Source organism: Myotis davidii, unplaced genomic scaffold, assembly GCF_000327345.1.
Source record: "Myotis davidii unplaced genomic scaffold, ASM32734v1 scaffold77, whole genome shotgun sequence".
NCBI lineage: Eukaryota > Metazoa > Chordata > Mammalia > Chiroptera > Vespertilionidae > Myotis > Myotis davidii.
In genome coordinates, this window is record NW_006289713.1 from 1,770,545 (window position 1) to 1,775,929 (window position 5,385).

Here is a 5,385-nt window from a genome sequence, read left to right on the forward strand (position 1 = left end):
ATGTTTCCTACTGGGGAGCGAGTCCACAACCTGGGCATGTGCTTTGGCCTGGAATCAAACCGGGGATGTTTTTCTGTGCATCAAAGCTCAACCAACTGAGCCACACTGACCAGGGCTATCACATCATCTTTACTTACTCATTTATTGATGGGCACTTCGGTAATTTCCATAATTTGGCTATTGTAAATAATACTGCATTGAACATAGAAATGCAGGTATCTTTCTGAATTAGTGTTTTGGATTTCTTCTTATATATACCCAGAATTTGAATTGCTGGGTCACAGGGTAGTTCTATATTACTTAAAAAAATTTTTTAAAATTGATTTCAGAGAGGAAGGGAAAGATAGAAACATCAATGATGAGAGAATCATTTATTGGCTGCCTCCTGCACACCTCCTACTGGGGATCGAGCCCGCAGTCTAGGCATGTGCCCTGACCTGGAATTGAACTGTTTACCTTCTGGTTCATAGGTGGACGCTTGACTACTGAGTCACACTAGCCAGGGTTCTATTTTTAATTTTTAAAGGAACATCCACACTGTTTTTCATAGTGGCTGCACTAATTTGTAATCCCACCAACAGTGCATGAAGATTCTCTTTTCTCCACATTTTTGCCAACCCTCTGTTGTTTGTTGATTTATTGATGGTAGCCATTCTGACAGGTGTTTGGTGATATCTCATTGTTGCTTTAATTTGTATTCTTCTGATGACTAGTGATGAGCATCTTTTCATTGGCCATCTGTATGTCCTCTTTGGAGAAGTTTCCTTTCAGGTCATCTGCTCATTTTTTAACTGGATTTTTTTTTTGATGTTCAGTTGTATGAGTTCTTTATAAATTTTGGATATTAACCCCTTACCGAATGTATCACCCAATGAACCTTCTTAATCTCATGATTTAGCTTTTTTGTTGCATGTGGTTTCTGCCTTCAGTTGACTAGATTCTCATAGTCTGTCTTGCCTCTCTGGTAGTAATTTATTGTTCTGTGTTATATTCATCTTTTACTTAGTTGTCTTTCCAATCAAGGAACCTTGTATCTGTAAGCACCAAACACAGGGCTTGGCATGCTCATGGTGGATACTTAATAAAATAGTGTCAGTGCACATTACAGCCTTTAAAATGGAATGGATAGGGATGTGGCATGTATATGACTCCTGGTCACTGTAGTTATACTGCATCCATCATCTATGGCTGTCTTGACCCTCCTGGCTTCTCATTTGCTTCGAATGTCAATAAGTCTGCTTATTCACTGCTGGATTTATTGTGTGAGCCTGACATGATTCCTTCCTTCCTTCCTTCCTTCCCTCCCTCCCTCCTGTTCAGTCACTAGATCCTAGGCACTATGTTAGTCACAGGATTGAGCCATACTTTTCAACAAGGTTAAGGCTTTATTCCCACTTCTTTAAGGAAAGTATTACACTTAAAAAATAAAAAAAGGTGCTGTGTGTGAATATGAGTGACTAGGGATCTGAAGCTAAATTAAGATATATAAGTGTTTTTCAGGATGACTGGATTTTATTTTAAATTAGCTTTGAGCAATAGAGCAGTTTCCTCTATAAAATGAATGTATTTTAGTTTTTGACTTAATGTGTGTTTTTTAAAACTAAGACTGGAAAAATGCAAATTATGTGAATATATAATTTGGAGTCCTTAAAATATCAGCAGAAGCTGACAGAAAGGCAGAATTTTTATTTTTTATTTTTTGCTGTGGGCATTCCTCTTTTCTGTTTATATTTTTGCTGATTTTTAGAGAGGAAGGGAGAGGGCGAGAGAGATAGAAACATTGATGAGAGAGAATCATTGATTGGCTGCCTCCTGCACACCCCCTACTGAGTATTGAGCCCGCAACCCAGGCATGTGCCCTTGGCCAGAATCGAACCTTGGACCCTTCAGTCCGCAGGTCGATGCTCTATCCATTGAGCCAAACCAGCTAGGGTGATTTCTTTCTTTTAATAATTGTCCAGTCCTGGCCAGACATAAGAACTAAATTATAATTTAATTATTTCCTCCTCCCCCCTTTATTTTGCTTGGCCAAGAGTGATATTTGATGCCTGGTAAGTTCTATTTTCTTTTCTTTTTTAGTCTTTAAATTCTTTATTAGTTAAGAATTTACAAATGTGTCCTCATTCCCCCCCATTGACCCCCATCCTCCCCACCCCCACTCATGCTCTCATCCCCCTGTTGTCCCTATTTTCTTTTTAACCAGTTTTATATTGTTAGCATACAATAAACTGTACCTGTTGAAGTGTATACTTTGATTAATTTTTGGCATATGTATATACTACAGTTAAGATAATGAATACATCCATCGTGCCCTTAAATTTTTTAGGATCTCTTTATAATCTCTCCCTGCCACCCTGCCCTTCTTGCCCCACAGTATGCTTTTTGTCACTCTGTTATTTTGCATTTTCTAGAATTTATATAAAAGGAAGTCTTTTTCTCTCCTGGCCTTTTTATCTATCAGAAATCAGTTGTCTGCCCTAACCGGTTTGGCTCAGTGGATAGAGCGTCGGCCTGTGGACTGAAGGGTCCCAGGTTTGATTCTGGTCAAGGGCATGTACCTTGGTTGCGGGCACATCCCCAGTTGGGGGTGTGCAGGAGGCAGCTGATCGATGTTTCTCTCTCATCGATGTTTCTAACTCTCTATCCCTCTCCCTTCCTCTCTGTAAAAAATCAATAAAATATATTAAAAAAGATCAGTTGTCCGTCTGTAGGTGGGTCTGTTTCTGGACACTCTGTTCCATTGATCTCTTCATCTGTCCTTGGGCCATAGTGCACTAGCACAATTACTTACTATCCTATATAATAAAAGCCTAATATGCTAAGTGTTCGGTCATCTGTCCAACCAATCAAATCATAATATGCTAATGACATGCTAAGGCTGCTCAACCACTGACTATGATGTGCACTGACCATCAGGGGGCAGACACTCCGACTGGTAGGTTAGCTTCTGCTGGGGTCTGGCTCATTGGGCCTGAGTGAGACTGGCTGGACACACCCTAAAGCCCTCCTGCGGCCCCTCCCTGGCTGGCCAACTTCCCTCGTCCCTCCCCGCCCTCTCACAATCTGGGACCCCTCGGGGGATGTCGGAGAGCTGGTTTTGGCCTGATCCTGCAGGTCAGGCCAAGGGACCCCACTGGTGCACGAATTCGTGCACCGGACCTCTAGTAGCTTTATAGTAAGCCTTGATGTCCAGTGGTGTTAGCCCTTCAGGCTTGTTTTTTCTTTTTCAAAGTTGTTTTATTTTAGGTCTTTCTCATTTCCATATGAATTTTAGGATCAATATGTCAAATTGCACAAAAAAACCTGTGGGGATTTTGATTGGGATTGCATTGGCAGTATGACAGAATTGGAGAGAATTGACATGGTAACTTTATTGCATTGTCTGGTCATGAACATGATAAGTCTTTCTGTTGACTGAGGTATACTGTAGTCCAGTGATGGCGAACCTATGACACGTGAACTCATTTTTTTAGTTGATATTTCTTTGTTAAGTGGCATTTAAACATATAAAATAAATACCAAAAATGTAAATCTTTGTTTTACTATGGTTGCAAATATCAAAAAATTTCTATATGTGACACGGCACCAGAGTTAAGTTAGGGTTTTTCAAAATGCTGACACGCCGAGCTCAAAAGGTTCGCCATCACTGTTGTAGTCTCCCTCAGTGGTGCTTCGAGTATCAGTGTTGGAATCTTGCACATCTCTTGTCAGCTGTATCTCTAAAGTTTTAAATATTTTGATGCTGTTGTAAATGGTAATTTTTAAATTTTGATAATTTTTGTACTAGTATAAATGTCAAATTAAAAAATTGTTTAATTGATTTTATAGAGAGGTGGTGGCTGGGGTGGGAGAGATATGTTGTTCCACTTACTTATGCATTCATTGGTTGATTCTTGTATGTACCCTGATGGCATCAAACCCCCAACCTTGGCATATTGGGATGAAGCTCTAACCAACTAAGCTACCTGGCTAGGGCCTACTTGTCAATTTTTAATTGATCTTGTATCCTACAACCATACTAATAAACTCATTTATTCTAGTGTGTTTTTTTTTCTAGATTCCAGTGAGTATTCTATGTAGATGATGATATTCACCAATGAAGTCAGTTTATTTATTTTATTATTATTACTAGAGGCCTGGTGCACAAAATTCGTGATTGTGTGCGTGTGCGTGTGTGTGTGTGTGTGTGTGTGTGTGTGTGTGTGTCTGTGTTTACGTGTCTCCCTCAGCCTGGGTTGTGAGAGGGCACAGGCCAGGCTGAGGGACCCCCCTGGTGCACAATTGTGGCCAGGGAGGGATGTGGGAGGTTGGCCAGCCAGAGAGGGACTGCAGGAGGGCTCCAGGGCTTGTCCCAGCTGGACCCCAACAGCAAGCTAACCTACTGGTCAGAATGTCTGCCCCCTGGTGGTCAGTGCACATCATAGTGACAGGTCGACTGGTCGACTATCTGTTCCCTGGTGGTTAGTGCATGTAATGGTGAGCGGTTGAGTAGCCTTAGCACATCATTAGCATATTATGCTTTGATTGGTTGAACGGATGACCGGACACTTAGCATATTAGGCTTTTATTATATAGTATTTAAAAAAACCCTTGCCTGAGGATATTTTTCCATTGATTTTTAGAGACAGTGGAAGAGAGAGGGAAAGACAGAGAGAAATGTTGATGTGAGAGAAACTCATTGATTGGTTGCCTCCTGCACAAGCCCCAACCGGGCCCGTGCCAGGGAGGACCCTGCAACCGAGGTATGAGCCCTTGTTTGCAATCAAACCCAGGGCCCCTTGGTCTGCAGGCTGATGCTCTATCCACTGAGCGGGGGTGAGGGGGGGGGAGAGAGAGAGAGAGAGAGAGAGAAACGGATGTGAGAGCAATACATCAGTCAGCTGCCTCCTACATGCTCCCTACTGGGGATTGAGCCCAGAACTCAGGCATGTGCCCTGGGACTATGCCCAACCAATTGAGCCACACTAGCTAGGGGAAGTCAGTTTTACTTATTTTCTAATCTGGGTACCTTTTATGTCTTTTCTTTTGATCTGATTACCCTGACTAGAACCTTCAGTACAGTCTCGAAAAGAAGTGGTGAGGGTAGACGTCAGTCTGAGGCTTATTTCTGATCATTGGGGAAAAGCATTCATTTTTTCACCATTAACTATGTTAACTGCAGGGTTTTTATAGATGCACATTATCATACTGAGGAAATTACCTGTTATTTCAGGTTTGCCATGTTTTTCTCAGGAATAGACATTGGATTTTATAAAAAACGTTATTTACTTATTTATTTAAAATCTTTCAGCCTGATAAAAAACTTTTTGTATCTATTGAGTTGATCATATTGTTTTATTAGTTTGTAAATACTGTGGGTTACATTGATCCCCCCCCCCCCCCCCC

At 41.3% G+C, this 5,385-nt stretch overlaps 1 protein-coding gene across 1 annotated transcript in view; it reads left to right on the forward strand.

Moving 5' to 3' along the window:
- Positions 1–3,279: 3,279 nt before the first annotated feature.
- ANKRD11 (ankyrin repeat domain 11) overlaps positions 3,280–5,385 on the forward strand; it is a 220,659-nt gene continuing 218,553 nt past the window's right edge. The window contains exon 1 of the mRNA XM_015562954.1: positions 3,280–3,364. The gene's annotated coding sequence lies outside the window, so the exon portion shown is untranslated. The remainder of the gene's footprint in view (positions 3,365–5,385) is intronic.